The sequence below is a fragment of the Leptonotus elevatus genome, chromosome 14, assembly GCF_054856555.1.
Source record: "Leptonotus elevatus isolate MCC_2025b chromosome 14, RoL_Lele_1.0, whole genome shotgun sequence".
In the NCBI taxonomy this organism is placed as follows: Eukaryota; Metazoa; Chordata; class Actinopteri; order Syngnathiformes; family Syngnathidae; genus Leptonotus; species Leptonotus elevatus.
The window spans coordinates 6,529,379-6,556,150 of NC_141252.1; the positions used below are offsets into that span (position 1 = coordinate 6,529,379).

Consider the following 26,772-nt stretch of genomic DNA (forward strand, 5'->3'; position numbering starts at 1 on the left):
GCCTGGAATAACAAGGAGCATATTGTAACATCGACTTGGCGGCCATGCTAACGGGCCCTCGTCGCGCGCTCAACGACTGAGTTAATGACGTTCTAACGACCTGGTGGAGCAGGTGACCGTGTGGACGGGCGGGGAAATGCAGCAACAGAGCAGAACGACTGGACACTTTCAATTACATACTGTAAACTACGTACGTACCAAAGCAAGCACAGCATTACTTCCTTAAAAAAATATTTGAGTATAAGTAAAAAAGTACAATACACTGACACAAAATATGGGCATCATTATTGTTAACAAACATCCCTGACAATATTATGAGTGGTACGGCATCACTTAACTCGACCGTATGCATTAAAAGCGCTTTGAGACTCTCTCTAATTGCATGTGACTTTTATCAAGCATGGAAAATCAATTTGTGGCAATTTCCGCCACGAAGACACCTCGTCAGCTTGTGTCTGCCAGATGCCAGTGGCAAATGAAAGAGAGGAAAGAACAAAAAATAATTTCGAGATCAAGATCTGACAAAACAAAGAGAAACCATGGCATAGCTGTGCATTTGTCTGTTTTCAACGGCAACATGTGACATCTGTCACGGAGACGTGTCTGTGATGTGTGTCAGGAAGACGGCAAAAACGTGCCGGATGCATAACAATGCGTGCATACATACATGAGCGGTTACACACATGTAAACGGTGATATCGTATACATTCGCCATCCTCACCATCACAATTGAATGAGCTTTAACACAAGAGATACAAACACAATGATAAACGCATAGTGGCGCCTCAAAACTTTATCTAAAAAAACAATTTTTGTTTTTCATTTCAGGCTTGTCAATACAGTCAGATAAGGTACACATTCTTGTAGTGTGGGAGGAGGGACTCATGCAGATTACCCAACTACGGCATGGGCCGCCATTTTAGCCATGGGCAAAAAACAAACATAGAAATGGTGAAAAACAGTTGAAAACTTTATAGCCGCAATTCAGTATCTGACAACGGTTTTTTTTCTCTTCACACACTTTCAAGAAATATCTTCAAACATGTAACAACGTATGGAATGAATAAAATATTTATCTAGCAAGCTAGCTAGCCATCTAGCTAGCTATCTAGCTAGCCATTTAGCCATCTATCTATCTATCTATCTATCTATCTATCTATCTATCTATCTATTGACAAACTGACAAAAGCAAATAGCGAGCCATCACGTTTGCTAGCCAGAGGCTAATCTGAACTGTGTTTACCTAAATACCTCAAACTCAGACACCTAATGTACCATTCCAATATAATCTCTCACGTATGCATGTATCGACACCATGATGAGGGTTCTCTACTTCATCAAGATCCACCCATACAATAAATCTTGATATCTATACTTGTGTCTGCACGTCATTTACGCAAGACAATGTCTGCCGCAGTTCCAAGGGCAGGCAGCAGGGTTGCTCTACATATCTGCTGGTGTGCGACCACCACTTAGAATCGTCTGTCCCTGTCGTTAAAAGCGCCTTGGGAGTTCAGATAATGTTCCTTAGCTCAGAGAAAGACAAGTTGATGGCTGTCAAAGGGAATAAATGATGTGAGGGGGCGGTGGGAGGGTTCGCATTAGGGGGAACCTTGGGATCCCAATCCCCAAACACGGGATGAGGAATCACTTTGTCGCCGAAGCGCGGGGTCACCCATCACTGTCGAATGCATGCCTTGATTAATCCAAGGCATGGAGCAACATTACATCCCCATTCAGGGGGATACTTAATTGACTCTGTCATCCAACGCCCTAATGGTGGGCACGAGTCCCGCATAACACCCACAGACGCTTTACCCCCCCCCCTCCCCCCTTAGCAGGAATAGCGGGCTAAATGGAGACGGCGGCCAGTGTTTACATTCGCGCCAGTGCGTTAATGTATGTAGATTTCATTTCTGATGAGTGATTATTTGACTGCTCATTTTGCCCCGAGATTTATGGTGCTCTCTCTATCTCGCGACTGCAGTGGCACGCTTATCTTTAATAAAAGAGATGAGGACATTAATCAGGTTTTGTCGGCGGCCCTTACTAAGACATTAAATGCATTGTACGGGGTAAGTAAACACGCTCCACGTCCCTCTCCGCCGCCGCACTCTGCGGCGAAGGAGGATGGCAAGGAGGGGGAAAAAAAACCCTCATTATATTTATCATCATTTCACATCTGCTGTTTTTGAAGCAATGTACCATGAGCCCATAAAGTGTATTACAACTGTGCATAAATTTGGCTGATATGTGGCTGGAGTGGCTAATTCCTTGAGTACATTTTAGAAAAACAAGCACTGAGCCCTGAAATTGCAATTCCATAACGGCTTTAAATTACCGAGTGCCGAGTCACGAACTCGTGTTATACGGGGGGGGGGGGGGGGTGGTGCGAAGCCCGCTACCGCCGCCGCTCAGAGATGGAAACAATAAAATCTGGGATGAGTGAGCCATATACTCAAACAAAATAAAGCCAGATGGGCTGCTACACGATGACAGGAAGTAGCTATCTTACGACTGCATCTCATTGGATCCTTTGAGGATGCACTGGAGAGGAGAGAGCGTAAGTAAGTGCAACCCCCACCACCCAAGACCCTTAAAATTATATGAATATGATACAATATTGGTACAAAGGAAGATACTGTTTGGGATGCACTTGTAAGATCGCGTTTTAGATCAATATTCTTGATTGATAACTGGAATTATTAAATGAATTAAAAATATATATTATTCAATAACAAGGTAGCGACTAACAAAAGAAGCAAGTGGTCACTCAGTGCCCTGTTTCCGAAAAGTGTCTGTGAGCAAACTGTTCTGACTTCAGCCTGATTGTGACGTAGCAGTGTGGCTAACTTACACAAAATGTCTCTGCCTATGACTTTGCAGCGAGGCTTCAAGAGTTTGCACGTTTTTAGACTAAAGCAATTCCAATGAATAAAAAATGTAGCATTTTTAACGCAATTTCAAGGCAAACTCTTGTCTTTCATGTTTGCCTTGTTGGTGATATGTCGCAGCAAGACTCCTCACGCTGTTTGGCACGTCGCTGGATAAACGGCCAGTTATAAACATCATCATCGCTTTATCTTTTCTGCCGTGCTGTGCCTTGTTATTACAAAATCCAATAACATCAGATTTAATATCCATAAATTGTGTTCATTACAAAGTTATAGTTAAGAAATATCGAAAGTATACCCCAAAGTGTCATTTTTATCGTAAACGAGCAGGATGATATCATGTAAAAAGAATGTGATGATATTCAAGTCTTGTCCTCCAGCATTATCTGGGAGCTCATAAAGAGATGAAATTTAATATGATGCTTTCAGTCAATTTAATTGAATTTTAATTGCCACTTTGGGCAGAAGGTTTAGATCTAATCAATAAAATATTAAACTTTTGGGTCTTTTCTCATGAAAAGCAGTGCATCTAGAGTGTAGAAAATAAATAAATAAAAACAGTGTTTTCATGAGCTTCGGATGCAGTTTGAAAAGAATGCAGCGGCTAAATAACACAAGGCGAACAAGCGGTGGTTCTATTAATTACGCTGGTGTGGAAGAGCAGTGGGTCACCTTCAAACGAAGGCCTCGTTTTAATGTGCCAGAGCTATAAATATTTGGAAATGTCACACCTTGGGAAGACAGCGTCAGGCCAGACCTGAGGCGATAAATCAGAGGTGGAGAAGAAAAGATGGCTCTTTGGTATTTTAGAAATAATTACTAGAACAAAAGGAGGTAATGAATTAGGCTATGCTTTACACTAAAACAGACCATTAGGAGAGGATTAGTTTATTAAACGCATTGCCGCTCTTTGGAATTACCCTGACTGTGTTACACCAACCCTAATTCATTGAAACAAAAAAAAAACATGTCAGTTGAGTTAGCTCGTAATTGCTAACTGATTTAATGATTATCACGTCATATATATATATATATATTTCAGATAAATATATAGTAAATGATTAATTAATCATATATCGAGAATTTTGAGGTTTAGTCAAATACAGTACATAAACATTTTGTCATTCTTTAAGTTGTAGTCTGAAAATCTACTCAATACCTGTAGGTACAGCCTTAAGTCACTAAATATTAAAGGTAGCCTCAGCAGCTGCTGAGAGCTTTTTCAGGACTTTTGTCCTATTTACATCAAGAGGGGAAAATGCTTGAATGTAGGCCAGTAGATCGTCCACTACTGCTACTATTGCATTCACATAGTTATAAATCAGCAGCAACCTTACCTCGGCTTCACCGCGGATGGGAGGAATTTATCCTTCATCCCTATAGAAAGAAGCCTGTGAGAGAAAGATGACATGCCCTATCCTTTAAGACTCATAAAAGTCTAAATTAAATATCAAATGGAAGCACTGATGGATAGCGTCCCTGCCAAAAAAAAAAAAAACAGCACCGCCCACCCACTGCCTGGAACGACAGGTGCCCCTCACATGAATGGAGAATCAGACAACTTTATTAGAGAGATGGTCCTCAGTTCACACGTGTAGGAAATAAGAGTCAAGGCAAGTGAACATAACAATGGACCATTGGTATGCACCAACCCCCCACCCACACCATATGACTTCAAAGTGCCATTTGTCACATGCAGGAATTACAGACGACATGATGTTCTAAATCCATATTTAAAAAATTTGTGCTGTTTCCCATCCTCAGCGGAAGAGCCCTTCAAAAGAATTCCTGTCTCCTCGTCAGAGAGACGACGCTAAAGCCTGAGCCCTCCACAATGGTTGGCGCTATCGCTACGCGGGCTAAAACTGTACATTACGAGAATCATCAATTGTCGCCCTGCTTTGTATCATCCCCAAGAGAAAATCCCAATCTGCTCTTGAGCCCACGGCTGACGGACACCCCATTATTCACTGCCGCTTCCTCAACTGCGAGACAGGAGTGGGGACAGGCATAAAAAGGACAGACTTAAGATTAATCCCCCGCTCTTTCTGCGGCTGCTTGAATCCGAATGAAATTCACTTCCCTTAATCAAAAAGTTTTTATCATCTCCCCTCCTCCTCCAGCCGAAGACATCGGGACAATGCTTGTTTCATTTGCTTGTCCTGTGAGTTGACACTGGGGAGGGCGACGAGAGGGATCATTGTACTGCAACAACTGAGCACAATTGGAATGAGCCCGTTGGCATCCAACAGTAAAGCTCGTGGTGCCTGCAGGTCTTGTCTTGGACGTTCTCACATCGGCAAGACAAGGTACTATTTCTGGTGACAATCAGCCTGGTGTCTGAGTGTCCACTTTGCTGTAACAGGAAAATTTTCCGTTTGCCCTTAGTCTCCTTTTTGAACTTTGTATGGTATGCCTCACTGAACGACAGAGCAGTTTCCTGCAACCATCCCAAAACAAATCAAGCCAGTGCTAAAACTACCAAGTCTTAGTGCACTGAGGAATGTTCATGACATTTGCTACTTTTTAATTAGAGAAGCAATAGATTCCACATTGTCCACAGCGAAATTCAAGCAGGAAGAACCCTACAGCGGAATCACTAACTTGATTGGATAAAGTGATAAGACAAACTCCCAATTCGCCGGTCAATTCCTACTGTAGTTCACCACTCACCTCTGGCCAGTGAAGGAAGGATGGATCATGTGATCACTCCCAGACAAACAAATTGGTGTGGTGACCCTAGATATGTTGTCACTTAAATTGGTTGATCTGAAAGGTTCCTTCTGAATTTCTGCTCTTTTGTCTTTAATGCTCGCTATACCAACAATAACTGACAAAAGACTGTATTTTCCCAGTTAAGACTATCTTAATGATACCAGGAAGATCGACACACTGCAGCCCTATCAACCATACGCTGATGCTGAAGAAAGTCCAATGGGTCCAACATGATTTCCTGCTAAGATACTATCTTAGCCTAGATCTAACTGATCTATCTTCTCAATCTCATCTATGGTCACAAGCTCTGGGTCGTGACCAAAGCTTACGGTAGTCACCAACGACAAAGCAGCAGGCGAGCCGCGTTGAAAGGCACTCTGGCATCTGCTTGGGACGCCTCCCTGGATTCTTCTTGCTGGAAGGGAGTACCTCTTACAGCTGGCCTGGGTCCGGTGGAACATCTGGTCATCTCAACTTAGACCAGTTCCCTCCACAACCAAGGGAATGGATAAGTAGAGGGCAGGACTCCGAAATGGAAAATGACTTTGGAATGTAACGACGTAAGAGTATTGAAGAAATGCCGTGAAAATAAGGGCACCTGTGGAATACCCAGTAAAGAAAGTTGTAAAGGGAGGCCAAGAGAAGACGTGGTGATCTTTGGCGCCTCTGACAAGATAGTTTGATCATTAATCTTGCTATAACCGACACTCATCTCTTATCTTGGATGTGCGGGGTAAAGTGAGATGTGATTTGGCTCTCAGTAAGCTCGCAGTCATTAGGTGAGCTTTAATGTCGCACTTGCAGTCACCTGAGCCTCGCACAGCAAGACTCCACGCCGTCACGCCTCGCCTCTCATCACTTAGCAGAGGGGTGCAAATTTGTTATCACCCAGGTGTTAATGAACTGCGGGCTTGTGTGGGCCTAATGAGAGTGCGCTTCCACGGAGTGAAAGTACATATGCTAGTGATTTCCGTGGTTTTTAGAAGGGATATTCTCTCAGTTCTGACCATGAAGATGCAAAGGTGACCTGTTCTTTGGCTTTCGAGGAAAGAGTTTCGTGTCACTGTTACTGGATTCTGACCGAAGTGATTCATTGTGCAGCAGCCAAAAGACAAAAGGCAGCACACGGGCCCTCCTCTGTATGTGGAGGTGTGGGTGGTGATTCAGATCTCTAATTGTGCAGGCCACCGGGGGACGAGAGAGCCGAGTGGCAGCCTCTCTGCAAGACATGCCGAGGGAGGAGGGAAAGCGGGTCGGACCCTCAGTCTTGCCTTCTATTCCACCTGTTCTTCACCCAAATTGGCAGCTGGCAGGCAAATGAATGCGGTGCAAAGTGAGCCCACTGAAGTGTAGGGTCCTGCTGTTCGGGCAACAAAGGAACTCCGTGTGAGACATCTGCTGTTCAGTTATCAGAATACATTTAGTCACGTGCCTCCGTTTCCCCTTGCTCATTGACCCCCGGCCGGCCGACATCCACATCCTTTCTTTTCGGCCTTCTTTCCGTCTCTCACTTGCCCAAGCGATCACGCTCTTCCATTTGGCACTTTTATTGGAACAGTGCAAGGGCTGGCGTTTAACCCCGAAGGGTTTCCCAATGCATGAAGCCTGTGCGAAAGATCACAAGCGGCCCGGGGAAGCCACGTCTTTATGAGCCACATTCCCGCGAGCTACAAAAAAAGGAAATTGAGCTCATACACGATGATTAATTAACCCTAAAGGATGCAATTGTTGTGCGCCACGCTCACTTTGGCTGCAGCCAGATGGTCACCAGTACCTCATTTTGCAGCTTTTCTACTGCACAGTACTGGATCGACTTGACTCACCTCGTTTGTAGGCGGGGAACTGCAAACCCCATTAGGTATTGAGTTCCCGGTGCGCTTGGTGTTACGAATATGACCTGTATTGTATTGCATTGTATTTATTTAAATAATATCACATAGTACTTGGTTTTCCCAACGCACCATAAATCGTTTAATACATCTCAAACAAGTTATCTGAGGATATCACATTTGTTACCGATCATCCCATGAAGCCTTGGACCAGACCCCCATGGCCAAGTCGGACACCAAAAGCAGAACCAGTGGTGACACGATCTGCAGAGGAGATTCCTGCCCGAGATCACGCTATCACCCTTTACTTTAATTCCCGTAAAGTGTGTCATCTGGTTTCTACGCTCCTCACTCGGCACCACGTCCTCCAACATCTCCCAGTGGTGCACACTTGCAGGAAGGTTGTACGCCCAGGAAGGGACAACCCCCCCCCCCTCGCTCGTGTACCGCATGTAAACTAGATGACTTCCTCCAGGCAGGTGGCACATATCCAGATGTTCTCTCAATTTTTCTACACGCGTGCTCGTCTGCCCTATGCGTATGCGCGCACGTATCGTGCAACGCACCCCCCGAGCCGGTGACCTCTCGGCTCTCCCCAACAACATCACCACTGGAGCACTTTACACCATAATGACTTGTATCGCCCCAGGCCCTGACACATCTGTGTTCTCCCTTCCTCCATCTCTGTCTCACGGCATCTTTCACTCTCTCTTTGACGCTCTACTTTCACGTGTTCTCCTGCGCACCATCACTCTTGAGCAGGTGCTTCCCTCTTGTTCCACAGCACAGCTACAATAAAAACATATTGTACAACCCGCTTTGCGAGGACTTTGGGAAATTATTCCCAAACTGTGATACGTATACCTAAGGGGGTACGGCAATGAGCCGTCTTTCTCTCTTTCTATATATATATATATATGTATATGAGGGGTGTTACAAAAAATCTATTCGGCAATATATCGCGATATTACAGCGCGCAATTCTCGAATCGATTCGATATGCTGCCGAATCGGTTTTTAAACATACATTTTTATCGAAATATTCAACAAAACGTCTTTCTTAGGGTTAGGATTCACACTATATTATTATTATATTAATGGAACATTTAGCCTTAATATTTGATTTCAATGCTGTTCAAACATGAAACAGATTGCAACAGATTGTGTGTTAAATAAAGTGGCTCACAGTTATAACCCTAAAGTGTCAGATAAATAAATACATTTTCGTACAAATCTTACATGTACAAGTTTACGGATTAGTATTTTCTAAATTTGAGTTTTAAAAAAAATCGCAATAATCAATTTACAGATTTGTATTGGGATTAATCGGTATCGAATCGAATCGTGACCTATGAATCGTGATACGAATCGTGATATGAATCGAATCGCCAGGTACTAGGCAATTCACACCCCTAATATATGTATATATATATATATACTATTTTCCCAAACTTGGCATGATTATTTATTGTATTTTTTGCAGGGAAGGGGGGTGCACCAACTCTCTGCCTGGTCCACAGTACTGCTAAAATGTAACAAAAATTTAGAGCGAGCTTTGCAATGACTTAAAGCAGGGATTACTATACCGAAGGACCCTCTCCAGGGGGAGCGCAAGATTAAATGAATAATGTCGGGTATGATGAATTCCCCCCAAATGAGATTATTATAAAAAAAATTTTTTTTTTTTACAAAATAAGGAGTTGTTATAACAGCATTTGCTTTGTAATAAATAAATAAATAAATAAATAAAATCTACTTAGCTCGTCATCTTGTGTGACGTATAACCAACGTAACCAATTTCCGCTGCAACATGTATATTTTTAGCATTAAGGTTAATTTGCATGTCATTAAATAGGATGCCAACTTGTTGTAACTTGTTTTGTGTTCGCATGGTGCATGCGGGTGAGAGGGTGTACACTACACCCACTCCGTGTGCTTGGTTGAACTTGCGATTCCCACTCTGCGTAAATTCCATCCAGGAGGTGCGCAAGACGAAAAGTGGTCGTCTGGTATAACGATTACCATTCACGTTGTTGGTGATTTGTTTTCATAGAATAAAATATCAAAATATCACATGTTTAAGTATAATTTGCATTTAATAAGCATGATGCCTTTACTGGTTGTAAAAAAGTTTGTGTTCCTTTTTTTTTTGTGCACATTAGAGAGACTGCGTCAGGATGTTTAAGTTGGTACCTGTTTTCAGAAGTACAGGAAAGGCAGGTGAACATGACGACAATCTGCACTTTTCACTGTCTTGCCACCAATTAACACATTTAAAGTACAACTGTACAAAACAAATGATATGCATCTACAGTATATGGCACTTTATATGTCACTTTTCAAATCTGAACCTCTGCTCGGCAAGAGCTGTGTCTACCTGGTTCTGTCAAATATTATTATTATGATTATCTTAAAGTTTTAAGTTTCAAAAATGATTATCATAAAGTTAATTACCCCCACAACCTGTATTTTTTTCTGAAGCAAAAAAAAAAAAAAGGAAATCTATTTGAGGTGTGTCGTGAATATATATATATTTTTATTTTTTTTACATTTTTGAATTTACCGCACTCTATCAAATTGCATGCTTATCGGGGATTGTATTTATTCAGAATTTACGACTGGCAACACTGAAATTATCTGGACAGCCACACACGCACGCACCCTCGCCACACACAGTGTCTTGTTTTCAGGTTCATTAAGTCCCAGTGTTAGCCAGAGTGGCTGACAGGATGAGGAACAGTGCAGAAATCTGCCCCTGCAGGTATCCATTCACATTATCATTTGGAGAAAGCCTTTTCCCTCCATCTCGTCAATGCCCTTGTTGCGGCTCAGGGCGGGGGGGTGTGTGGGGGAGGGGGTGGCACTAATTAGAGAGACAAGGAGCGCTTGGAAATAAGTCCATTACACCATATGCAGATCCAAAAGCTGCAAGTACCTGGAATATCTGCTAACAACCAGCATCCAGTCACTTCCTCTTCTGCTGAGGGCATTTTTTTTTTTTTACAAAGGAGCGAATACGGTGTAAGAAATGGAGGGCAGAAGCTGTCAACGATTATATATAAAAGGCTTTTTGAAAATTATCTTTCAATTAGGAACGACGATCAAATGGTGCGTGAACTCTGCAAGTTAGCTGTAAATCTTCTTACAAAAAGAGAATGCATTGCCGTTTTGGGACTGTGAAGCGTGGACAGAAAGACGTAAGCCTCAATATTGAGGTTTAGAGAAAAACCTACCCACACAGACCGGAACCCGGAGTTAGTGGAATCCAGAGTTCCAAGTAAACATGCTGAAGCTGCATTTAGCTGTTATGCTGCACACAAATGGGATAAACTGCGAACAGAAGTGAAGTCAGCCCGAGTGTAAATGCTTTTAAACTTTGCTTTTTTTTCCCTATAACTTTTATTAGGGTCTTTTAAACGTTTTTAAATAATGTTTTTTTTTCTTCCTTAAAATCATTTTAGAAATCTACTCTTATTTCTTTACTCTAAATGTTTTTAAAGTTTGCTGTTAATATGTTCTTTTAGTCATTTTTGTACGACGGCGTATTAGATTTGCATATATGTATTTTGGAGTTTTTTCTCGGAATATTGCCCACCCTCTGAAAAAATATATATATATATACGTGGCCCTCATACGCTGTCGTAGTTTTGCTTCTGAAAGTTGAAGAAAAACACAAAGCACATTTTTGCTATACTGTAATCATAGTTTGCTTAGTTTAGTATAGTTAGTCAGTTTTGTAAATGTAAAACATAATTTCAGTTTTAGTTCATTTTGTAGTGATTTCGTTCATTAATTATAATAACCTTTATTGGTATGCAGGATGGTGGGAACATACCTTCTGAAAAAGTGTGGCAGCTCGGTCTGCATTAGAAGGGGCGGATCAGTGGATCATTTGCATGAGACACGCCCACCACCTCAAAATAGGCTCATTTCAGCAAGAACCAAAAACAGAGGGTGTTAAGTGGGTTGTAAATGACTGATTCTTCAGATATTTGGACAAAAGCATGTCACGGAACCTTGGGAAATGTTTTAAAATGTGCGAAAGATGCATCCTCTTTGTCTTTTGGAAGAAAAAAAAAGCAACCGTACGAGTACGTTATTTACAGTATCACGTCATATCCATTAAATGACGTGTTCGTTTTGTACCGCGGCCGGGTCGGCCGATGGTGCGGCGGGCAGAATTTACGAGCGTTGATTTAACTGCCGGATAGGGTCCTCTTGTGAAACACGAGCCAGTTCCAGCATTTAACCTCGCCATACTAATTTATGCGCCGTGGCATAAGGTACTTCATCATCTGCTCTTTGGGGAGAGACGCTCATCTCATTAGGCGGGATTTAATGAAATGCGAGGATGCGCTTGGTAACAAAAAAAAAAAGAAAAAAAAATCGGTGTAAATCCTGCCCTCTACCAGGCCTGAAGAGAGTACAGTTGAGTGTCGGTGAACTCCATAAAAGTGCAAAAAGCTCATTAAGCAGCGACTCGAGACCACGTGGAAACGAGCTAATTCATCACAATGCTTCACGTGGAATATTTACTAGCCAACAGCCTCTGCGCCGTAACGGATGACATCCCGCTCGTGGCTTCCCTTTTGATGTTGCTGTATTTGTGGCGACATCAATAGTCTTTGCGCATCTTAAGCAGCCTCCCCGCCAATAGCCAGCAGCTAACTCGGACGTATTAAAACCTTTTGAACGCACTGAGAGCAGAATGAGGGCAGAGTGTCGACTGTTCTTGGCACGGGGAGGAACAAACATCGTCGTCATCGACATTAATGTTGTAATTTGCATAAAATTACTTACAAATACTGGTGTGTTAATCTAATTTGTCCGGAGCAAATGTGAGGAGTTGATTCATACGGGCGCTGCCAGGGAGCCGGCTGCTTGCTCTTCCATGTGGCTAAACCCTGCAAATACATGTCATGGGAAATATAAATGCAACAATAAAAATAGCCTTTGTTACCACAATGATACAGGCACAAATTATTATTATTATTTTCCAACAGTCACTGCATAAACCAATTACAGTTGGTGCAAGGGTTAGCTTTGGAATGGTCATTAAACAGTAGTTAGTTTTTATTTATTTTTATTTTTTATGTAATTAGTTCTAATTCGTTTTCAGAGCAGGCTTGTTAGTTTTTTTTTATAAGGTTTATTTTTTCCCCTAAAAAAATGCCATGTTTTAGTTTAGTTCGTATTAATTTTAGTATTAGTTTTAGATTTATTTTTGTGTAATTCTTGTGTGCAAGATTAAAATACATCCGTTGTAAGTATTGTGTAGTAAAAATTCAACAAAATATTATTTTTAAAAACAACCAATTAGTTTTAGATTTATTTTGTGTATTTCTTGTGTGCAAGATTAAAAAATAGATTTGTTGTATCGTGTAGTAAAAATTCAAAGATGAAAATGAAGGACATTTTCACTATAATAATAATAATATGTCAACATATAACTGAGCTTCATGTAGTTTTCTTTTTATTTCTTTAAATTTTTTTATTTTATTAATGAAAATGTGTTCTTTCATTTTTAGTTGAACTGATTGTGTTCAATTTTCCGTAATTATATATATATATAATGTAATAAAGTTGTGACACATGGTGGCCTCACCTGCCTGAGAAATGGTGTTTATTTATTTAAGTATATAACAAATTCAGTCGCGACTTGCGACACAGTGTCTATTTGAGTTCTATTTGGGCAGTACTTTTTTAAAAACGACTCCAGGAAGGTTTGTATGACTGGATTGGTGGCAAAAGTGGAGGATCCAAGTGCAAGTGGAAGTAACAAAAAAAAGAAAAAAGAAAACAAATAACAGAAACAACAAGGCACTCCTGGACGAGACACAAGTGCTTAACACAAGGAACAGGGCTGACCAGAACAGGTGGAAACAAAAACCAAACGAGCAGACAAGACATGGGATACAGGAAAACAAGACATCCCTTGAAACAAAACTAAAGCTACTCAGAATAAATGCAAAAGTCCACAAAAACATCATGAATCGTGGTCACGGGTGACCTAACACAGAAGCTGTCAACGCATTGTCTGCCTAAACGCCACCAGTTTTGCCATTAACGACCAAAAGCGCAAAAATCTGAGAGTCCTATTCGTAGCACCAATTTTGAAAAAATTCACATTTTTTTTGAGTGTGGTTGACATTATTATTATTATTTCATGTGATTTCTAAGGGCAAACCATCCAGAATGATTGCAATTAGAAATGTGAAAATTCAGAGGGGGGGAAAAAAGAAATGGCTGTCGGGGAGCATTTGAAAGGTGAGGGTGAAAAGCGAGTGAAAGGCTGTAATTATCGGAAATAGTCTGATAATGTGTATTATCATGCCATTAAATGTAAATGAGATGGAACTAAAAGGCCCGACGTGGACGACTTGTGGCTTGCTGGAGGGTAGACAAAAAAAAAAGTGAGAGCTTGAAATAAAACATGGATTTGAAGGGGAAAAAAATGTCAAGGCTTTGTCCATTTGTAGGAATATAAACACGAAGGAAGTAGTCGCTGGTAAAAATGTGTAAACAGATTGCGCAAGTTAGCAAAAGCTTTGAGGATGCAGCTGGATGGTGGGAGTGGTCCTGATGCTTTCTGAATTGTCTTCTGTGTGTGCGCGCGTGTTGCCGAGCTAGCATCATTCCACTCCAGCTGCTTAATAAGGCCGTCTGGACGAACGAAGCACCACCCCCCAACACCCCCACCCCCCCTCCTCCTCCTAAGAAACATTACGCTGAATATTAATGTGCCGGTCCGAGACGTATGCCATTAAGTTTGGCTGGCCATTTCTCTCTGCCCTTTTCCAACCACCGTACAGGAGTTAATGAATCGTGGGTAAAACAGTGAACACAAAAGAAGCATGGAGAGATAGAGAGAGATAAAGAAAGAAAGAAATGAGGTGCTGAGGTGGGTGGCTATTTTTCCAAAATGGAGGCATGCACATGGACAGAAGTGAAGCCAGTCAGATGGGGACAAAGAATAAATAGAATTCAAGGTGCAAAGAGCATTGAATGGGCTTTGCTCCCCCTTTTCATGGCGAATGTTTTTGACGCCATGCTTTGGCAAAAAAAAAAAAAGCTTTACAATTCAGCATCATCCATTTGTCAACAAAACACACTTGCAATTGGGATACAACTATTAATAGAACATATAGAAATTCCTCCAATATGGCTGCTTCAAACCAAAATGGCCGACTTCCAACCCAATTTAATGGATGAGCACTTAAGATGTTTTCTTTCGCGCATGCTCGCTACTTTTACACTCAATTTTGTCAACTGGTGAAAATGGTGTGACAGGCTAACCGATTCATTTGTCAGAATAATAACAACTACTACTACTCCAGTCCTAATAAGGTGGAAACCCATCTAAAAACGTTTCATAACAGACTTAAAACAAAACCTGTTGCAGCAAGCGCAGTCACCAGAGCTAGCATTAGCGTCAACCGATTTAACACTAGCAACGCTTGTTTGTTTGGCCGAAAGACAAGGATATGGTGGTATCGTGAGGCCAAAAATCACACAAATGTATATTTCCACGTTTGTATTTAAGAAATATGACATTAGTTGTGATGATTAATTAAGTATAAGTATATTTTTTTATATGCTAAAAAAATACGATTGTCAAGAAAAAATATAATAATACAATGGGAGGAGACAGGCACAACATTTTATCCACAGGTACATCATATTATTCACAATAAAAATGTATACCGTATCCTGTATTGGTGTGGCTTAGGTGGCTGTCTTGATCTCACTTGGTACCTAATTTTTGTTGTGAAAGGTAATGACATTTTGGATTGGCCATCACATCTACTGTATGTTAATTATCAATTAAATGACTATCATAGATAGGATGTGAGAATACCTTAAAACAAGATTCACAACCTTCCGTATCAAATGCCTTTAAAGAAGCTACCACTTGGAGACATAATGGTCAGGTGTGGCAAAACTTTTGTCCACATAATGTAATAAAAGCTTCTGAACGTGGTTATTTCTTCCAGCTCAGCAGACTTTTTTTTTTTTTTTTTTGAACAGTAAGACAGGAGCGCACTTATTACTCCCGAATGGCACGCACGCAGTTGCAGCCTCAGCAAACGTGAGCCGTTAAGACATAATTTGCAGCGAATAGCCAGAGGAGGGGGGGCGCGCTTTTTGATATGCAGAAGAGCTGACCTCCCGGACCGCCACTTTAATTGGGTTTTTAATTTTCCGGGCCATCTGACGGTATCAGACGCGAGCTTTGCCCACCGTGACGAGAGGAGACCGACGGGAAGAGGAGCGAAGCGCAGGGGGAAGAAAAGCGAAGGGGAGTCCGGAGGCGAGAAGGAGGGTTTGGGATGGAAATTTGCCATTAAGAGTGAGGAGTGTGGCATTGTACACGAGTGAAGGCCGCTGACGGGATGCCACCCTCGGAGACGGGGAGTAAAAGTGCAGGCTGTCGCACACAAAAGGCCCAACTTTAACACTTGAGGGGCAGCGCTCGTGCACGGGCTGCTGAAAAGATGCTTGTGGGCTACGCTCGAAATCAAACGGGTCATTTGGACAGAGCGCTTCCAACTAAAAACAGATTTTTCTTTCATTTAAAAAAACAAAAAACAAATGTGTCACTTGATTTCACAGAAACGAAAGATTTTGTGAACAGTGAAGTTATCAAGGGTTCAATATATGATCTAATGAGCCATTCTCAGATACAATGTTTTTTTAAATTTATGTAACACTAAAAAAAAAAAAACTGTATTTGTAACATAGTGCTGTACATTTATTGTGATGATATGGTGCTCTTAGATTTAGTCCTCTTTGGCACACGTACAGTAATTAGACAAGTGACTTGAGCTCGGCCATTATATTGCTGTGATCTTTCTACTTGCTATGGTCTTCCTTATCTATGGCACTCTTGGCACACATACTAGTTGACATAAAATGGCAAATCCAGGTCCAGAAAGTGTAAACCCTGCCACAGTTTGGCTTTAGCCCCCTCGTGATAGCTAGCTAGCTAGCTAGCCCCCCTATCAGGTAAACAAGCACCCTTGGAGCTAGCTAGCGAGCTAGCAAGCTAGCACCTGGGGCTAAAGCCAAACCTCTGCTCGTTGAATCCAATTAAGACCATGGAGTCACACATTGTCACATGGGCTACGTAATCACCGATCATCTGGGAGGGGATTAGATCTTCTTCCGCATCCAGCACGGAAAGGCTCAATGGCTGTGTAATCAATATGCTTGGCATCTATGAATAGTTCAACTTTTTCTTCTGAGAGTCACTGTTAAACTAGGCTAAAGAACTGTTGAAAGTTGGCGCAGACCTTTTTCAGATGGTGCCATGACCCGGATACAATGAAAACATAAAACGCAGCCAATAATAAAATAATAATGACATCATATTTATGTGCTGAGTTTTCAAACAGGTCAAATTAAATGTAAAAATGGAGCAAAACCTGCACGTATTCACAAGTGTGTTGCCAGATCTTCGCTTGCGACCATCCCACTTCTCGTCTGTCTGACGATACGGTCACACGCGGGGCCGCCTCGCGCTTTTCGGACGACGGGGATCTCTCTCTCCTGCTGCATGTTTGTTCAATTGGCGAGAGACCACACAAAGAGTTTCAGGCCCCCTCTTAATCTCCTACGCAAACAAGACAGCAATTACACAGGCAAAGATAACGAGGGGACGTTTTCATTCGCAGTGACAGTGCAAGCGGATCGGGGGCGTCGGGCGCGAAGTAGATGAAGAAAGACGGAGGAAGAGGAAGGAGGGGGGGTGAGGGTTCACCTGCCTGTCAGCATCCACTCGGGGCACTGTGATGCGCACGCACACACAGTTGTCACTACAAATGGACGGACTTATCTGTCGGGCTACAGGAAGGGCTGAAGTAGGAGAAGGATCTCAGCACTATTGACAAACTGACATATTTAGACATCATTGAATTCAGTTGGGACGGCGCATCACAGTCCGGAAGTTGAGGTTCGAAATTTCGGCTTAACCAGCTTTTCTGCGGAGTTTGCATTTTCTCCAACTTCCTTCTACATTCCAAAAAAATATGCCTGTTAGGTTCTTTGAAGACACCAAGATGAAAGTCAAAGTACTCCAAAGTCGGTTGAGGAAAATGAGGCGATTCAAATGTGCGGCAGAAATGTGAATGAAACCGAAGGGCAGTCACATGACTCGGAATAAAGTCGGCTCCATGACAGGCATGAGACAAATGTAGCGATTCTTCACGAGCGGGTGCGGATGTTCGCGTGGAGATTGAGAGCGATGCACCTTTGCTCGGCACGGCCGACATGCGTCAACCTTAATCGTTTCAAAAAAAGCGTGAACTTCTTCACCTTTGTCGCTGAAAGGTCATGCCCCTTCAGGCGCAATGAGGGCAGGTCGTAAAAAAAACCCAACCTTTAAACCTTTTAGATTTGTTGTCTATGTAAGTGGAACGTGCTGTGAAAGTTTGCTCACCGTGTGTAACTTCCGCATGCTCTTATAAGTGGTTGTCGAACTTTTCACACCACCTAAAAAATGATTTGAAAGTACCACCATAACATTAAATAACAGTAGCGTAGTGTTGACCAATGGAAAATGATTCAATTACAATATATTGTGCGAGTTATTGCTTTTATTACCTAAATAAATGTTGTTGTTTTTAAAAAGCTAACAATTCTAAAAGATTAAATGTAAATGTATTGTACTTAAAAATTATATACAATTTAACTGTCCTTAACAAATATTCTGCACTGAATTAAAACAAAACTTTTGTACATTCGTCTTTTTTTTAATGTAACTGCAAAATAAGTTTTGTGCAACTTAAGCAAGCTATTTTGCCCAAATTATTTGATCAGGTTCCGACTTTAGCAGCATTATCATCTCGCCTCAGAGGTCGTCCATTATGAAGACACATGGGTTGTAGCTAGTAAACACTCATTCTAAAAATGACCATACAAAATACTATTTTTCCAAATATTCTTTGTTTTGGATTCTAACCTTAGCAGTAATATTGACATCACTATTCCTATGCTAGGACCCAATGCAAATACACATATAGAGTAGAACATCGATTTAATAATTGGAGGAAGGTTGATTGTCCATTTCATCAAAGTACTTTTTTGCGGCCTAATAACATCTAATACAGTTTTTACTAAACAAAGTAGTTTTTCATAGTCTAAAAATACCCAACAGTATAAAAATATTTTAAATAAATACACCAAAAGCTTGAAACTGTTTGAACATTTTTAAAGTGTTTTTTTTCTAAACTCTGTTACAATAAAAAAAAAAAAAAAAAGAACAATTGTGCAGTGAACAATTAAATAGCATATTTGAGAAACATGGGCACAACTATCGTCTGAGTAAAAAAACAAAAAACAGCCATAGGTCGATACGACACGCTTTTTTGAGCTGCGTGCTTACGCTGATGCTAAGCTAATATTAATGCTTTCCGTTACTGTTGATGGGATAGTCGCCCCTCCAAACATGGCCGCCATGGATTGCCTTTGATGGAAACATCGCCACTGCGAACATGGCTGCCACATTGGTGCATTTTAGCCTGCTCGAGTCTACTGCAAGTTTATCTATGATGTTAGCAACGGAAGCCAGAACACCATTTGGCCAGTTGTACACTCTAAAAACAGTTGGGTCGAAAGTAACCCAATTATGGATCAAAAGATGGACCGATTCACTTTATGGGTCGTTGTTGTTTTACACTGAAAGTCCCATTTTTTGACTCAAAATTGGGTCAAATTGACCCAAGTAGAGGATCGGTCCATTTTTGACCCATAGTTGGGTTATTTTGGACCCAACTGTTTTTAGAGTGTAGAACACATTAGAGAGGGAGCTTTAAGTAGACGGGACATCGTCTGTCTGATGAATCCAGAGTCCGTTAACTTAAATGGAGGTTCCACTGTAGTTAGTTCTGGTGCTCATAACATGCTCATAATTTTATTTTTATTTATTTATTTATTTTTAAAGAAAGTTTCATTCACAATCCTGCTAATTTCATGGGAAATTGCACAGACACATTACAATAGCAGAAATCTATTTTCTAATCGTGGCAGACAAATGCTAGCTGTTAGCGCAACAAAGGTAATTATTACATCCGATATTAATTTAATTACAATACAATTATTCAGGATTTTTTTTTTTTTTTTTAATAAATGAGCTGAGTGCGGATGTTAGGCAGTCGCAGGGGAGAAGCGGCATCATTCGCCTTCAGAGAACTGGGATTTTCACATTTAAATTACAACACGCCTCATCAAATGTTTTTTTCTGTTCCTTTTTTTTTTTCTGTTCCTGGTGGCCACGCTTTGCATTTGCCTGATGAGAGAAGCAGCGAGACGGCGTGGCTGTCAGCACGATGGCTCCATCCAAATAAGAATAAGAATATTAATCATCTCTCCTGGGCCTTCTTCTCTCACTCGCCCGCTCTCTCTCTCTCTCTCTCTCTCTCACTCTCTCTCTAGTGAAGCCAGTAATGTAATTGCAGTTGTTTTCTATATAATCACTAGCCGGATAGAGCTGCTGCCATTACAGACGCTCGACAAGGGAGCTTTTGTTTGGATCTTTTGATTTGGAAGTCAGGTTCTTTTTTTATCTGCTGTGTTGAACACAAAAGCAAGTTTGATTGGCGGCGGAGTTTGCAACGTTGTTCTTCTTCTTCCACCCTCGCTCGCTCGCTCGCTGTGTCATGTAAATTGTTATTGTGCTTTACCTCAAGTTGCCTGAGAAGTTTGTTAGACGAATTAATCCGCATCGGCATTCTTTCTTTTCATCCGTATGCTCATCTGGTACACGCGTGTTTGTCCTGGATGCTCAGTAAAACATGGTTAAGTCATATTAAGTTTGACGACAGTAAAAAATGCAAATCAGTCATTTGGTGGTCATTTAACAAGATGACAATTTTTTATATATATATATATATATATATATATATATATATATATATATATATATATATATATATATATATGTATACATAAATATATATATATATATATATATATATATATATATGTATACATATATATATATATATATATATGTATACGTATATATATATATATATATATATATATATGTATACGTATATATATATATATATATATATATATATATATATATATATATATATAACATTTTTGATTAATCGTGAGTTAACTATTGAAGTCATGCGAATTAATTACACTTAAAAAATGTAATCGCCGGACGTGATTAAAAAAAAAGAAGATTACTAAAAATTAGGGGTGTCAGTCGATTAAAAATTTTAATCGTAATTAATCGCATAGATTCACTAGTTAACTCACGATTAATCACCAATTTTATATCTGTTATAAATATACAATAAAAAAATCCTAGGTTTTCATACTCTTGTTAACAAAAGTGGGGGGAAAAACTTTAACTAATAGAAATAGTTCAAATGAATTTTTGACGTCTACAGCCGTCAATGGCAGTGAATGAGCTAATATTGTCAATGTCTGCTTCTCAATGTCATGCCTGACAAAACAAGCATCCTTCCCATTTGCCATTCAAACAACGACCACTGTCTCATACAGTGCGCTAATTTAACTAGCCTTCTATTAGCATGTCTCACCCTCCTCCCACCACAATTTCATTTTTTTTTTTTTTTTTTAAGTATTCACACATTTTAATAAAGTAGGACGCCTCAGGACGTCACACGGACGGACAGCTGCGCTGGTGGTCGAGGTGAAAATCAACCCCGGGACATGTCAAAGAGTGAGACTTGCGGGCCTAAAATTAGACGGGGAAATGTGGCTGTCAAGCGTGAGGGGAGGGGAAAAGAAAGGAGGTGTCGGGAGAGGCGCGTCCACCCTCGTCCACTTACTGTAAATCAGCGCCCCACCGTATGACTCGGGGTTGCACATCAGGAAGTAGCTTCCTGGAGTCAAAAGTGCAGCAGTATTTATATAATAACACACTTTCATTCCAATGTTGCCATGTAACAAAGCCACGGGGGGGGGAATTATTTCCAAAAGGATGGCAAGGAACGCGATATGAAAGTTATCAATGTGACAATTAAAAGGACAGCGCACACATTTTGCATAGGACGAAAAAGACATTTCTGACTGAAATGTTATATTTTTTGAGAACTTATTACCCCCCACCATCCCCCGACCACCACCACTCAAATTGTGCCAACACTCAAGTAGAAATAAAGTGATGGGTCGTCACTGCAGTTTATCCAATGGCCAAAACCTTATGGGCGGGAAAAAAGCAGTCATTTCCGTTTAGACTTCCAAAATGTGCAGGAGTGTTTAATGTGGCTGCAATGTTTGCTCAGCGGGGGTCTCGCAGGGGGCCACCAAGATGGCTGTTCTGGGTCACCGGGGTTGCCGGTGATTTGACGAACTCCTTTTAGCAACGTCGGAACGGGCGGGCAGCAGCAGCGAGGTTTTGACTGCACTCGCGCTTTTTGCCGTCCTATTATTCCGCTCGCTGATTGAGATAATAAGCGAGGCTTTCTCACTTTAGCCTTCACGCCTCCGCCCCGACATTTTCCGTTTCCTTAAAATGTCCCGTTGTTCCGGCGTCACTCCCTGCGTTTTCTATTTGCATTTATCCTTGGTTTCTTTCACACAAGGTCATCCGTGGGTTTGAGACACGCTCCAGAAGGGGTGCTCAACCTATGGCCCGTGGGCCATATATGGACTGCAAACTATATAATATATAAACTAGGGGGGTCGTAATTAATCACATGACTTCAATAGTCACGATTAATCACAAATGTTGTATCTGTTCTAAATTTACTATGAAATGTACGATAAAATGTTTTTTCTAAGTATTCATACTCTTGTTGACATAAAAGTGGATTTTTTTTAACTAATAGAAATATGGCTGCATCTTTTAGTCATTGATATCATAATTTCATAATAATAATAATAAATAATATTGATATGTGATGAGGTAATTTTTCTGTCTCTAGATGGCATAATTGCATTTGTAAGACATCGGTGACAGCTCAGTAGTCTTTTCATATGTACTCATTTGATCCCAAAACGTATAAATACGTTCTATTTTTAAAAATGTAAGTGTCCCAAAGACGTATGTATTTGTTTTTTTATGCTAGAGCATACAGAAGGCTTTGATGCAGCCTCTCAAATGGTAGTTAGTACAAAAACGGCCAGCAGGTGGCAGCAGTGCAATAGAGATCAACCAGGGCCATGTTGAAAAAAGCTCATTTACGCACAGTTCTAAACAGATTTGTGAATAATGACGAAACTTAGCTATATTCTAATGCTAATTGCTACAAAACGGAAACAGATAGAAATATACTTTTTTTTTTCCTGATGAAAGAAGAGATTTGCAGGTTAAACAGAAGACAATGTTGGTCACATGGCACATACAGTTACCACAATGCTTACAGTTTTTCAAGTGATCGTCTTCAGATTTACAGCCTAAAAGTGTCTTTCAAAGAAATATTAACTGTAGTGAACATTTTGTTTTTGTTATAAGTCTGTTCCAAAAAGTCAAAGAGATCATACGGAAGCAATATCTCGGATTCAGATCTGGGGACATGCTTGGCCAATCCACAACATTTTCACTTTTAGGGTTCTGCACACTTTTGATGCCAGCAGTTATTTTGACGGATCAGGAACTTGACACCGTCATACAAACTTTAAATTGGCTACTTTAAATTATAGCAAAATATCACTATCATATAGTGTTGTCCCATAAAAAGATTCACTTTGATTTCACAAGTTTGAAACGCCACATCGTGCTTCATTTAATTTCATAATTGCCGAATATTAGTACGTCTAACTTCTGTTTGTATGACAAATCGTAATCTTAAAAATGTTACTTAAAAATGTTGCTCCTTCGTCGGCATATAGCTCAGATGAACGTATCATGTCATTAAAATTAGTGTTGCTGTAAATCATCGTGCGTTCGAAAGCCATTTGGCCTCATAGTGAAGCTCACGTAACAATATTACGAAGCAGCCACATTTAAACAAAGGGATCTTCAACCCAGACTACATATGCTGCAGGATTTAAATACAAGGTACTTTAGGGTTAAGTGGCATTGCAAAACCCATACCCCCCCCCCCCCCCCCCCCCCTTCCCTCGCAGCACCCCTGCAACGCTTGATTGATTTGCTTTTGTATAAAGCCAAATAAGGAGATTTGAAGAGATACAAAGTAAAGGGCACTTCAATCCACTAACACACTTATGGTATTGTGCAGTCTGGCCCACTACTTGTGTGTTAAGATCTTCGCTTTGTTGAGCCACTTAATGCTAATTAGCCCCCGCTGAGGGGGGTTATGTATTCATTGGTCGTTTGTTTGTTAGTTTGTTAACACGGGATTACATGCTAACTAGCGATGGGGTGGGGCTTGGAACAAGGAAGAACCCCTTAAATGTTGGTGCGGCTCTAGATAATTTCCTTCATGAAAATGCATGAATATTAAAGAAAAACGCAAGGCGAGGATCCCACCAAAAAAGTTTCAATTCCTGACACATTAACCTAGAAAAACATCAATATTTTGGCAGCCTGTGTTGTGTCATGGGGGTCGTGATTGGTTGAGGGATGGTGGACCCAAATGCGTGGAAGCATGGCAGTGAGACAGGAATGAGGTGCTGGAGATTGCAATAAAGTTAGAAAAAAAAAGTGTTAGCACATAATGACGCTAATCAAAATTGTAAACAGTACTACAAACCATCTCAAATGTTTCATTGCTTAATTTATACCTAAAAATTAGTCAAATGTTTTTAGAACCGATTAATCTATCGATTATTCAATCGATTAATTGACTAATCGGATTCATTTAAAATTTTCATTAAAGTGTATTACAAAAGCATTTTCCCCCCTGATTAATGTTTATTAACCCGTGATTGGTGTTTATTTCGTATTTTGTATTCGTATAGTTATTTACAGGAAAAAAATGGGATTGATGTACTATGATTCCAGTTTGGCCATTGTTTTCCAAAGTAAAAACAGATGTTTGCAAATATCTTATTTTGATTAGACACAGTAGATAATGAGTTTTCTTTCATCAATTACCACATAAATCAGTGAACAATTACTGTTGATATGTTGAAATCAGAAGATTTGGACCATTTTAAATTGAAAAATAGCTCCAAACAATTACTCGATTATTAAAATAGTTGTCGATTAATTGATTAATTTTGACAGCTCTACTGAATATGGAAACTCCCGTTATTTTGGATCCCAAAAGTTGTAGTTGTTGGAAATCGTTCTGATTTTGGAAAACAAGCCCGGGTTAGCATTTCTAACCGCACCGTAGAAACGCTAACAACGGTTTTGTTGATTAACGGCACAGACGTGAACGTTGAAATGGCTAGCGCGCTGTTGTTTACTAGCAGGCTAGCCATTATGTTTTGCTAAATTACTCAACGACAACACCGCTGACAGTCTTACGATCGTCCCCGTATCACTATTTTTGACATCCGCTCGATTTCACCTCACACAGGTGTTATGATGTTCCGTTCAAATCAACAATCACTTTATGCCACAACATGAATATCCTCATGGATGATCAAATAGCAGGAGTTGAAAGGTCATCGGAGGACAGGTGTCAAAGAAGACATGAACTAGGCCTACGAGATCCAGGAGAGGGAGGGGTGGGGGGGGGGCTTCTCATGACCCCCACCACCCTCCAACCTGCCTTTAGGGACAACACAGATAGATGTCCTTATCGCTCCCTGCAGCTCCCCCGCAGCTAACCGACTGGAGTGGGAGCTGTCAATCACGGCTGACTCGTGACGTCTCACTCGGGCCAGGAGACGGGACAGCGGCAGACAAATCGCTCGGAAATGACACAATCACTGTCACGGCACTGATTCATCACCCTGTTGTCTCGGCACTCGGATGCGTTGACTGCTGACTGACGGAACGTGTTTGGCGAGCGAGCGGGCGGCGGGCGGCGGGTGGTGGGAGGGCGGCGATGTATTTGCGTTGGCGACCGTACATGAAATCTTGTGCAAGAACTTCATCAGAAAGCGCAAAATTAGGATACAGCGTGACGTGCTCGGAATATAAAAAGAGCTGATGTGTCATCATCGAATGTTGGGAATAAAAATGAGGATTCACTTTCGTGAAGTGGTGATGAGTGACCTGTTTCCTTTCAGCATAATCTGTGAAACTTTCAATTGCTAAAAGTGATCCCCCAAAGTGCAATGGGACGGTCTTAAAAAAAAAAAAATAATAATAATAATAATAATAATAATAATAATAATAAAAAATAAATAAAAATAAAAATAGAAATAAAATATATATATATATATATATATATATATATATATATATATATATATATATTAGTGAGTCTTTGTACTGCCTCTTAGGACTCCCATCACCATCAAATAAATTCCTGTCTCACATTTCTCAAGGTAAATTCTAGCATGGGTTCCCACGAGTGCTTGAAATTCTTAAATGCTTTTCTTTTTATGGTCGCATTTTGAAGGGCTTCAAGAAATGGTCGCCACAATAAAACCTTTAAACGTGACCTCTTGTTTTTGCGCCAGTAGGCAAACTAATACATTGTACGCTATCAGTCTGTATTAATTTTATTAATATCATTCATAGATAATGCTGCAAATAGACATAAATAAAATTACAGCTGTTTTGTTGTAAACATACCAAGGGGGGGTGAGTCTCTTTATTTAATCAATCAATCAATCAAACTTTTTTTATATAGCACTTTTTATACATTAAAATGCAACTGAAGGTGCTAAACAACTAAAACATCCATAATACAATAATAATAAAAAAGAAAATGGCGGGGCACAGAAAAAACATGTGAGAAAAGGCACCCACAAAACACTGGAGCTAAAACCTAAAAGACAACAAAATAAAAACAGTTGAAAGCTAAAAGAAAACAGAACAAAAGGCAAAAACAAAGCTAAAAGACCAACTAAGAAAATAAAAGGGATTCAAAAAGTTAAAATATTGTACGATTCACTCGCTGTCACTATTATGAAAGAAAATAGCTTTTTTTTCTTTCTTTCTTTTCCTGAGAGAGCTCAGTATTCATTCGATAATTTTACCGATTCGACATGTCATCGTCATTGCTCTCTCTCTCTTTTTTTTTTTTGCGTGAATATGTGCACGTGCGTGTGTGCGTGTGTGCATGTGTGCGTGCATGTGAGTGTGTACACATTAATTCACCTAAAACCTATTAAAAATCCCATACCGTTCACCTAAACCGAATACTTCAGAATCCAGCTCGAGTCGTGAGGTTGTCAGGAGACCCGAGGAAGGATCAAAGAAAAGAAAAGTGAAGGGAAGTGAAATCCAGCTACCCACCGGGTTACCAACCAGAATCTTTCACCCAACCCCAGAAACATCTCAATTCCAACAAATTAGGGAGACCTCAGTTTTAAATATGAATA

At 40.5% G+C, this 26,772-nt stretch overlaps 1 long non-coding RNA gene across 2 annotated transcripts in view; it reads right to left on the reverse strand.

The window, feature by feature from the left end:
* LOC147162758 (uncharacterized) overlaps positions 1-26,772 on the reverse strand; it is a 121,580-nt gene that overhangs the window by 18,711 nt on the left and 76,097 nt on the right. For both annotated transcript variants that reach the window (XR_015097118.1, XR_015097119.1), the window contains one exon: positions 12,238-12,341. This is a non-coding gene — a long non-coding RNA (uncharacterized LOC147162758). The remainder of the gene's footprint in view (positions 1-12,237; positions 12,342-26,772) is intronic.